Source organism: Papaver somniferum, chromosome 3 (assembly GCF_003573695.1).
Source record: "Papaver somniferum cultivar HN1 chromosome 3, ASM357369v1, whole genome shotgun sequence".
Classification (NCBI taxonomy): domain Eukaryota; kingdom Viridiplantae; phylum Streptophyta; class Magnoliopsida; order Ranunculales; family Papaveraceae; genus Papaver; species Papaver somniferum.
Window position 1 is genome coordinate 34000499 of NC_039360.1, and position 11966 is coordinate 34012464.

Here is an 11966-nt window from a genome sequence, read left to right on the forward strand (position 1 = left end):
ATTTGCACCAATGAAGGCCTTGGCACCAATGGCATATGGAGAAATAAAAGATATTTTTTGGCAACTTCCTTATTAGACATCAGTCTTGATGATAATTTTCTCTAGTTAGTTTTATTCATATAGACAAATACCAGTTTTATAGAAAAATAGACTATTTTTTTTCCAGAGAGATACCTTTATTGTAAATATAGAATAAGATAATCTTCCTAGATAAGATATTTGACCATATAATTAAACTTCGGACAGATTAGCTTATTTGGATGTGTTTTCCCTTTAGATTTCTTCTTATTTTTATTCATCTTCTCTAATCAAAATAGTTTCATTTTACCATATATGTTTTCCTGATTAACAAATTTTTCACTTCCTCTTCTCTAATTTAGTTTTATCTTTTTTCTTTTGACAATTTCGACTACAATTTTCTTGAAAAATTTGTCCTTAAACAGCTCTCCGAGTTTATATACATGTTGTTGATTATAAATAATAAAGAAGGAAGACTAACCAGTATTTGTAAACGTAAACTATGGAAAATATTATTAATCCGGAAGCGACAACCATGGTTACTTGTCGTGTTAGCTGACGTCATACATGATAAAATGGACGCTTGAGATGCTACTAGATATTTTTTGATCCAGCAGTGTGAGTTAAAAAATTTCCCATACGAAGATATTATCAAAGCTGTATTGCTTTGTAGGACATAAAAATTACTAGGGAGAAGCAAGTAATATTTTTTTCTTTACTGAGAGCACCGTTGCCATTTTTTTTTCTCCAAGAAATTACATGGTCAGGTTAATTGAAAAAGAAAAGCTACATCTATGGCATGTAGTATACATAAAGTAGTGCCACATGTCACCACCCCGTTGGAAGGATATCATAGCACATAGAGGAAGGGGACAAGAGATTCCGAGTGGTTTCTTTAATTCCTACGATATATCGGGTGCATATTAGTCTTTTGTAGACGTGAAAAAGGTGTCAGTAAAACTATTTGTTGTACAGTACACCTAACTAAAGTGAAAAAAAGATTCTTAAATCAGTGACTGATGATATATGGTTTAGATGTTGTCTTTGTGAAAAATTCAAATGTAACTTTTTGGTCAATTCTATGACGGTCTCTTGGGTGAACCGAATCTAATATATCCTGCTTAAAAACATAAGCATTATCACAATTTCTCACTTAGAAATGTTTTGTTTTTATGACGAAAAAAAATACGGATATTTCTCTCCCCTACATTTTATATACACGTGTGAATGAGTCAGCGATATTAGTGCTAGTTGGTGCACCAAGATACAAAACAAACAAATATACAACAAATATGATTAACAATAAAAAATAGAATATAAATCAAACAAAACACACAACTGAACCCTAAATCATTTTAAAAATAATATTAAAAATATTCATACCAAACCAAGATTAATAGAACTGCAAGGAAAACAAACCAATAATACAAAAAATGTGGTTCAAAGTAAACATGACCAATATACAAATCAAACAAGTTTTGTGATGTTTGATTTGTATATTGGCTCTATTTACTTTGAATCACATGTCTTGTGTATTTTTTTTTTTTTTGGATTTCTATTAATCTTCGTTTGTTTTAGATTTCATTTTTATATATACTTTTCTTATATTTTAGGGTTCGTTTGTATGATGTTTGATTTGTAAATTAGTTTTATTCACTTAGAATCACAAAAGTGTTGTGTATTTGTTTTGTTTTTTTTCTGATTTCGATTTGTTCAGGATTTTGTGATTTTTTTATGATTTAGGGTTTATTTGTATGATGCTTGATTTGTATATTGGTTATGTTTACTTTGAATCACATGTGTTGTATTTTGGGTTTATTTTCTTTCCGGTTTTTATTAATCTTGATATGGATTTTTTTCATATGACTTAGGGTTCAGTTATGTGTTATCTTTAATTTCGATATTTCTATTTTTCATTTTTAATCATGTGTATTTGATTTCTATATTTCTTGCGCCAGATTCCTTAAAATAACCTCATCTCATCTCATAAAGATTGTTGCTTTCATTAGGTTAAACTCGAGTGGCTCTTGGCCCAATTTATTTAGTAAAAAGGAATGATAGTGTGGCTCATACACCTTTTTATGTAGGATACTGATTATTTAGGATTTATATTTTTATTATTACTAAACTATTATCATTTTTTGTTGTTTCTTATTGTAAAAATTATTTATTTTTAAATTACTTATTTTATAAGCTAGGTTAATAGAGTTTTCTTAGACTAGAAGTTTACTGTAGTCAATTAAAAACAGAGAGTTTTTCTACAATCCTTCTACTTTCTTTATCAAATTTCATTACTCACGCTTCCGTTCTGCATTACCTTTGATGATACAAGGATTTTTGCCGGAGTAAGCATGTGATGGGATGCTTTAAGGTGATTATTATTCAGAGATCATGAATATTAAGTATGATTCGGTTAATAACATGTTGGAAGAGGGACGATGAAACCTCTGACTGGTACTCTTTACCTCTGATATTCGTGTCAGCTTACTTGCCTTAGTTTAATTTAGCTTTAATAATGATCAAATACCCCATATTTTACTTAAGTAATCAAAATTAATAGAAAGTTACCCGCATCTCCGTGGGAAAGATCTGATTCTTACCATTATACTCTAATATATATTTATGAAGTAAGAACTTGGTTTCATTTGTTTAATAAACAAAAGTGCTCCGCAAGAAAAGTGACACTGGAAAGTTGGCAACTTTTCCATTAGTGCACTAACTATTACTCCAATAGCAGTTACTATGTAGGAATAACCCTATTATTTTCAATACATTTAGCTCTTTTGCGTTAAAAACTTGTCCAAGAATACAACTGCAGATTTTCCTATGTATGGGTCAGCAATAAGATTTTAGCAATAACAGTGATATACTTGGGTCATCATCAACAAAAGTCTCCATAATACTTTGACTATTTCAATTTATTAATAAAAAAATAAAATATTAGCAATCCTATCTGACTCTCAAACAATTCAAAAAGTAAGAAGTTGTCATGGAATTTAGTCACCTACATCTCACTTACTGACATTGATGCTGAAAATGGTAATATAATTTTCGACCATCTTGAAGCTACAAGGTCTTTTATAATCTTTGTCTAAAGTCTTGGAAAGATCCCAGGTGGTAAAGGACGCAAGTTCTCATGATTATGATGTTGTTTAAGATGTCGTCTTTTACTTTCTTTCTTAAAGATATAAAAGTTTTCCTTTATTTTGAGTTCGTGAAACTCCACATGATTAACATGAACGGATATTTATTTTTTATAAGTACATTTTCAAGATATTTCTAAGTTTTTAGGAAAACCTATTTTTGGGTTATGATTGATGTAGTTTTTACAGTGGTAAATAGAAGGTTCGATACTCATACTTGTAGAGATATTGGTTTTAAACATAATAAAAGAAAGTACTAAAAATCGGAAAACATGTGCAAAATATGGTGACAAGATGAAGAGAGAAGTCTGGTTTCGGATTCCACTACTTCTAACGGTTGTAAATTCAATAATTAATTTCTCTAATTTACTCTCAAAACTACACGAGGCCATTTTGAACCCAATCTCATGCCTTGGAAAATTTATCGTTAATGAAATAAAAATTCGACTCAAGTCGATAATATAAAGCCTAATTTTCCTTCACTTATAAAATATCGATAGCTTAAAACTACCCAAATCAATTATTACGAAGCATATAAAGAAGAGAAAATGTCTAGACAATTAAAAGCTTAATTAGAGAGTAATAATTAAATAAAATTAAATATTAAAAATTACATTTAAAAAATAGTTTCCTCCTCAACCCTAGAAATTAAATTTAGCAACTCATGAATCGAAAATTGGAGAAAAATTGATTAATCATTGTATTTAAAAAGATGTAAATATGCTTACAACGATTTTTAGTCGCCAAAGGCATTCATCGACCAAACACGGGTCAGTTACTAAAAGGTTATTGCAACTGAATGTACAACAATCAACAGATTATGTCGTTGTATAAACGACTGCTTCTTCGACTGTTCTGGACAGCCTAATGTTCTATAAGTTCTTAATCAAGAGAAGAAGCAACAGGATTCCTGCAACTCTTGATTTCTTCGATGATCGCTCTCCAATCTCTTCTCAATCACCCCATCTCTGACTCCCGTAAACTCTTTATATCGTCTCAGCATTCCAACAATCTCGAGTTAATTCCTGTATCTTCTCCTTTAGTCATTAAAGGAGGTCATCCACGTTTCCCAAAAGTAATATGTGATCCAAGAGGTCCCAGGTTCGATCCCCCAATGACGTAATATTGCAGGAATTAACATGGAAGGTAGAGTTAGACTGTCCCCCTCGTGACACAATCTCATCCCCTATCCGCGTCGGCTCCTTTGACTAGGTTACTCATGAGGCTCGCTGGTAGGCTAGCACGACAACCGGTTCAATTAATGTAGTAGTATGTTGTTGGAGCTTAGCTTGTTAGGCTTCCAACTAGTTAATGTAATACTTTTTATCCAATAATTAATCACTTTTAGTCTCTACGGGAAATAATTTCCTTTCTACCACTTCTCATGTTGTTTTTCCCCAGCTAGCACACTCCCAGGCGTTGCTACACAACTCATTTGGATCCATACACACAGAAAACACACGCCACTTCTCATGTTGTATTTTTTTAAATTTTATTTTCATGAGATATCCACGTTCCATTCCTTGTTTGACGAATCAAAATACATTACCACCCTTGTTTAGGTGTAACAGGGTGATACAAGTCTACTTCCGCGATCAAATCTCCATAAATCTCTTCCAAAAGCAGTCAAAATATACCCGACCCTGTTTTGCTTCAAATATTCAATCCAGCCCAATGTAGTCCAATCCAATACCCATAGCAAGCATGTATAGCCCAAAGGAAGAAACTCATTCAATTTCAGCGCTTTAGTCTCACTAAAACACCTCCAAATCACTAATCATAATTCTGTCAGTTTGATAATAGTTTTCCCGACAATTTACTTAAATGTTAATAAAGAAGATGGAGTTCCCATAGCCACTGATGGGGTGCGAATAGAAGGTGGGTGCCCCTTATCCAAAATGGGGTCCCTATAGTAGTCATCCTCCGTGTGTCTTTAGTACATTTTCCGAGTGGAAAAAACATTCTTATGAGGCGTCTCCAACATACTTCTGGGGTGCATGTAGTACATCTTCCGGGTGCCTTTAGTAATTTTCTCCCGGAAGTGTATATAACACTTTTTGAGACAATTTTCCGCAAAAGATTATTTCCACAAAAAACACCTATAAAGACATAAAATACCATAATAAGTACAAAAATGGATACTAACAATATAGAAAATCGAGATCAAAATAAACACATAGATGAGTCTATCAATTACCCCAAAACTTATTATTTACTAGTCCCGAGCAAATCTAATTTACAAAATCAAAATCATAACTCACTGTCACAGGCATCGCGATTGCACTTAGCATGTGCAACAAGCCTTTAAACCCCTAGGTGGCCCTAGTGACCGAGTTATATTCTCTAGACGATTTACAAGAGGTGTACCCACAAAACCTAACTAGTCACAAGTATCCAAAGATCTATACTGAAATAAGTTTTCTCAACCTACGCCAATAATTAGAGTGCAAGAGAAAAAAAAACATCTATTAGTGCATCCGCTAAACAGCGGGAGAGATCCATTAAACAAATGAAAGAGAGAGAGATCCGTTAAACAACTGAAACAACATCAAGAGAGAGTTTACCGCTCAACAACGGAGATATATCCACTCCAATAGCATTAATAATGGGAGAGAGACCTTCTCAACAACTGGTCTTATCCACTCAACAGCGAACAGAGAGAGAGTATGTGTACGAGTTAAACTAGTGTCGAATGGATTTTGTGCCAGATAGAAAGCGAATTAACAGAGCAACCACTATGCATTTCTCCTCGACTTTCTCATAGTGCTTAATCGTCGTTTTCGGCTGCAACTTTTGATGATAAACTCTTGAGCTTCATAGAACTTTGACACTGTGTTAACTTTTCTCCTCAATTTATTCTTGCTAAAAACTTCTTTATAAATTTTTCCTCCCCATAGCCTTATTGAAAAATTAACTATAAAATGTAAAAATTTATATATATATATATATATATATATAATTTTTTTGAGAAAAATATTGCAACTAAAATAATCACAATACTAAAATTAATGTGGCCATGAGAGAAGGACTTTACTACTTGGATTTTCGCAAGTTGCAGTGTCTTGGTATCATAAACTTCAACAATTTATATCGTTTTCTTCGCTCTTTTAACTAATTAAGTCTTCGACTTTGAGTATAAATTTTTTTCTTTCTTGTATTGTTGCTTATAAACCTTGTTGTCTTCAATTTTCTTCATAAATTTTGTGTTGATGCTCCGGTTGTTGATGATGATAAGTTTCTCTTAAGAGAAAGTCATATTCCAGAATTAATTGTCTCTCCAGCATGGATGGTTAGGTCATCACGACCCTCTAAAAGGTTGCTTTCTTCTCCAAAATGTCAAATTCTCTATATTCTCTCAAGAATGTCAAATTCTCTACTGTCTCTCTAGAAAGTCAAATTCCCTAGCAATTCTAATTTCCATCTTTTCGGTGAGAAAAAGTATATAAACTTAGCTAAATGGATACTAAGTGACTTTAAAATTTCTCCCTTACCCCCAAACTTAAATCTAACATTTTCCTCAATGTTTCAAATTATAGTGCAATACCAAAAATATGGTAACAAGAAGAATAAAGAGGTAAGTTAGAAAGATTGTACCTAGATAAAGCGTAACAGTCCTTTGCCGGATAATAAGACGGAGAATAAAAACAAAAACTTACCAATATATAACAACTACCGGGTCCTCCAGAAAGGCCATGTAACAATTGTATGGGTTGTCTCCCATAGAGTGCTAAGTTTATTGTCTTCAGCCAGACTTCAGTAAAATTAGTCACCACATAAAATCATATAACAATTATCGGAACATATGCGGGTCATCAAAACCAAATATAGATGACACAATTAAAATGAAGCAACAACGAGCCACGAGAATGAACAAACCGAGCACAACTTTATCTAAGATTTTATTTAAGACAACTAAATCTAGATCTGCTTCAGGCTCAGGCTTTATATATGGGTGTGGATAAATCTCTTTGGGATGGATTGCCTTATTAGAAAGATCTGAAGGTTCATGCTGTTAAGTCTGAAAAAACTCAATTAAGAATTTAAAAGCACATAATAATATCCTAAATAATTGAGGATCTTTAAAGTCAACCAGGTTTGACTTACACAGTTGACCACAATGAAGGTGGTGGTCATTCCTAAGCAAATGTGTCGATTCTAATCTCCTGAATTACTTAGGCTTAGTCTCAGAATTTAACAACTGACACTTTTGGAAATCATACGTTCCCACGATTGGAAGAAAAATATTTGCAGGGAAAACAAAGTCAATCTTGGTATCATAGCCTGGGTTAACCACATCAACCAGGGTGGAAAAGTAGGGGTCTAACAACCTCACCCAATATTTCACTTAGCAATCGGTATGGACTAACTCCAATATACTTTTAAGAGAATCAACTAGACAGTCAGACTCAATCTTAATAAAAATTATATCAAGGAGTTATATCTCAATTTCTCGATTCAATACCTACTCAAGCAAATAGAAATCTGCGAGTCTAATTGAATACAAGAGAAATTAACTTGAACGGTACCAAAAACCAATGTTCAAGTATCAATCAATTTCAATCAACAACCAAAGGTTAGATTTACCAATTGATCGATTCAACAATCAACCTGTGATATTTAAATTATATAACAAAATATAATGCGGAAAGAAATAACACAGACACCAGAAGTTTTGTTAATGATGAAACCGCAAATGCATAAAAACCTTGAGACCTAGTCCAGACTGAACACACACTGTATTAAGCCGCTACAGACACTAGCCTACTACAAACTAACGTCAGTCTGGACTGTAGTTGAACTCCAATCAATCTCACACTGATACAAGGTACAATTGTGCTCCTTACGTCTATGATCCCAGCAGGATACTACGCACTTGACTCCCTTAGTTAATCTCACCCACAACTAAGAGTTGCTATGACCCAAAGTCGAAGACTTTAATAAACAAATTTGTATCACACAGAAAAGTCTACAGGAATAGATAAATTTGTCTCCCACTACGAGTTTTGTTCCGTCTTTTGATAAATCAAGGTGAACAGGAACCAATCGATAACCCGGACTTATATTCCCGAAGAACAGCCTAGGATCATCAATCACCTCATAATAATCTTAATAAGCTAGTGAAACAAGATATTGCGGAATCACAAACGATGAGAAGAAGATGTTTGTGACTAATTTTCTATCTTTCCTATCGGAGAAATTAATCTCGAGTCAATCTTACAATTGTACTCAATACGATAAAAACATCAAGATCAGATCACGCAACTACAGAGAAAATAGTTTGGTCTGGATTCACAATCCCAATGAAGTCTTCAAGTCGTTAACCTACAAGGTCTCGATAGAAATCTAAGGTTAAAGGAGAAACGACTCTAGATTATACAACTAGTATCACACAGGAGGTGTGTTGATTAGGTTTCCCAGTTGCTAGAGTTCTCCTTCATATGGTATTCAAATCATGGTTTGCAATCAATACTACCTTGGTAACAAAGCATCCAATATTTCACCTTTAGATGAAAACCTGATTAGATTCAAAATAATGTCTTTCAACCATTAGATCAAATATTAGCTTGTTATACACAAATGAAATGCACGTTCAATTATGTTTGTGTAACCGTACCTAAACGTGTACACCTAGTTGGTTCAACAGTAGTTAGCCATATGAGCACTTTCATGTCAATCATATTCATCTTCACCATAACTAGTTCAGATAACTCAAACAAACTAGTTAGAGAGTTGTTCAATTACTTAGATCTTATAGAAGTATACAAGACACAATCGAACCAAAATTGGTTTTGATTCACTCGAATCTATTCATGAACATTATAGTCACGGTTTGCAAATTGCATTCCTTATTATATAAATATTTTAGTTCATGAACAAACCAATTTTAGAAAGTAATACACTTAAGTATACGCACGGGTATGCGTACTTAAGTAACCGGATTTGAGTTTGTTTTTGTTTTCAAACTCAATAGAAATTCACGGACGTGAACTTTCCTCTAGTATGCGTACTGGTACGCACACTTAGGTAACCGGATTGAGTTGGTTTTGATTTCCAAACTCAACAGAAATTGACGGTCGTGAACTTCCGCCAGTATTCGTACGGGTACGCATACTTACCCAGTCTCCATCAATCATTTAGTACACACACAAGTATGCATACATTTGGTTCCCGGTTTTGGACTTATACACTAATGTGCAAACACACTATATTATTATATCCAAATATGGTTACATATTCTAAACTCTCATTTCAATCATTGAAACATTCTTAGAGGATGTTATATATAGGTTATTCACACTCCATTTTTCATCTAAGGGATTTTCAAAACATTGAGATAATCAACATGACTTTCGTCACTTGTAAAGATGAACTTGGCCAAAGCGAAAGCTAACCAACACATATTTCGAGAAATAGATAAACGAAATAAACTCGGTTCGAAATAGAAAATCTGTATAATCGAAGTCTATATAGAAATACGACTTTTGTCTCAAGATAGGAGATATAGTAGATAGACTTTTGAGTAATAGAGAAGTTCAAGTCTCCACATACCTTTTAGTAGATGAAGTTCCACCAGTTCCTTGAGTAGTTCTTCGTCTTTGTAAGATGAACGTCGTGGTGTCTAGATCTCGAATACACTTTCTATCCTAGTCCGAGACTTAGCTATAAGTAGACTAGAAATCAAGACTTATAGTTTTGGAAACTAAACTTGACAAACAAGATTCAGATAACAACGCTTTCGAGTTCGACCGAGCAGTACTCTAACAATCTCCCCCTTTGTCAATTTTGGTGAAGAAACTATCAACACATATGGAATACAAAATAAATAAACTTTGCAGCTTCTCTTCCACATGCATGATATCCTTGGTTCTTCAACATTACTCGAAATCTTCGTCACTTCCAAGTACTCCAATGATTCCAAAGATATTCAATACATCATCATCGTTTTTGAAGATCCGTATCCATAACAATGAGAAAACAAAAGCTCTCATTGTTATACAGTGTCATAGTATTATTACACAACATCGAAGTTCAATTGTATCACAACTTCGACAACAATACTATGGTAATATGTATCACTCCTCCTTAGTCAATACTCCATCTCACATGGAAACCACTCCCCCTTACATAATGATCCGAAAACCATATGTATTTGTAGTGTGAACTACACATTAATTCTCCCCCTTTTTGTCAATAAAATTGGCAAAGGTACGAAAACAAGTGGGATCCTAATGAAATTTCCATAGAGACACTTCATGAACAAAAGAAAGCACATATCAATTTTGTAGATGCAATCATATAGCCGAAACTAAATGCATTCATCAAGGAGTTTATAAAGATACAAGATAACCCCTACAATATTCCACATCCGCACTCCCCACAAAGATTTGGCAATTAAGCACAAGTTCAATTAAGAACTCTCCCCCATAAAATGTCATTCCCGAAAGAACAACAAGAGCGACCTTACTTTCAAAAGAAAAAAAGGATTTCTTTGGACAACAATAAATTACATAAGAATATGAATTCGTATCAAAAAAAAAATTAATTAAATTAACCACAATAGAACCCATGATTCATTTAATCGGAAATGCTCAACATAAGAGAACTTACGGAGCCACACAGTATATACATAAGAATGTGGATCAGAGATCGACCAATACTGCGGAATACACAAAGATTCATTATATCTTTCATCACTATTTTCATAATGACATACAATAGACTTAATCTTTGTAAACAAAAGTTCGTCCTTTCTTCCATCAATATTTGCATAATGACATAAAAGGCTTAACTTTTGTTTGTCAAAAGTTCATTCAATCTTTTATCAATACTTGCATTTCGACATACGACAGACTTCACTTTTGACCAAGTATGGGACAATCATAGTTCACGGACGCAAACACGCATATCCCATAAAAAATTGCAATACATAAAACCATAAAGATTAATACTGCAAAAATCATCTTCCAAACAAACTTTAGAATTTAGACAAATAAATCTAAAAACATTGAAGATGAAAATCATTGGACATAGCTACGTGTAATCACATTAATGGCTATTCCAAACTCTAGTTATTCTTCTTAAAAACACAAGAATAAAATTCTCATCATAAGATTTTCTAGACAAAATAAAATCAACAAGATAAAGAACAAGGACAAACTCCCAAACCAACAAAACCGAACACGAACTGAAAACAAATAGACGTTTCGGAATCCTCACGAGCCTTGAGGTATTTGAGCTTGTGATTGACAACATCTACTGCTTCTTCAGAGAATATATCCTCATTGAGAAGATCTTTAACATGTGTCTTTATGAGACCAAGGTCAGAAGTAACCCTTTTCAACTCAGTTCTTAGCACATCAAGACTCTTCAAAGTATCAACGAGCTGCAAATTTGCTTCCTCAAAATATTTAAGAAAATCATGAACCACTTCAGCAGAAACCATATCCTCATTCTCAACATCCTGATGTGTATAGGCATAGTAACATGAGGCATTAGGATGATCATCTTCTACTAGGGTTCTTTTCTTCCTTCCCTTGTGTTGATGGTGGATTTTCAGCAAGGGCTAAAATTGTAAAATCATGATACTGCATGTTTCTGACCCCGCTTCAGGAACGCATGTGACGATTCATGTATTTTACGATTCGTGAACCGTTTTCACGATCTCTGATCGAGTACCTCTCAGAGCCACGATGAATATGATTCTCAAAAGGCCTCCCACTTGCTGAGCGTTCGATGATGCACATTTCATCATTCCTCTCTATATAGAAGAAATATTGGGCGTTCCTCCATACATAATTGTTTGTT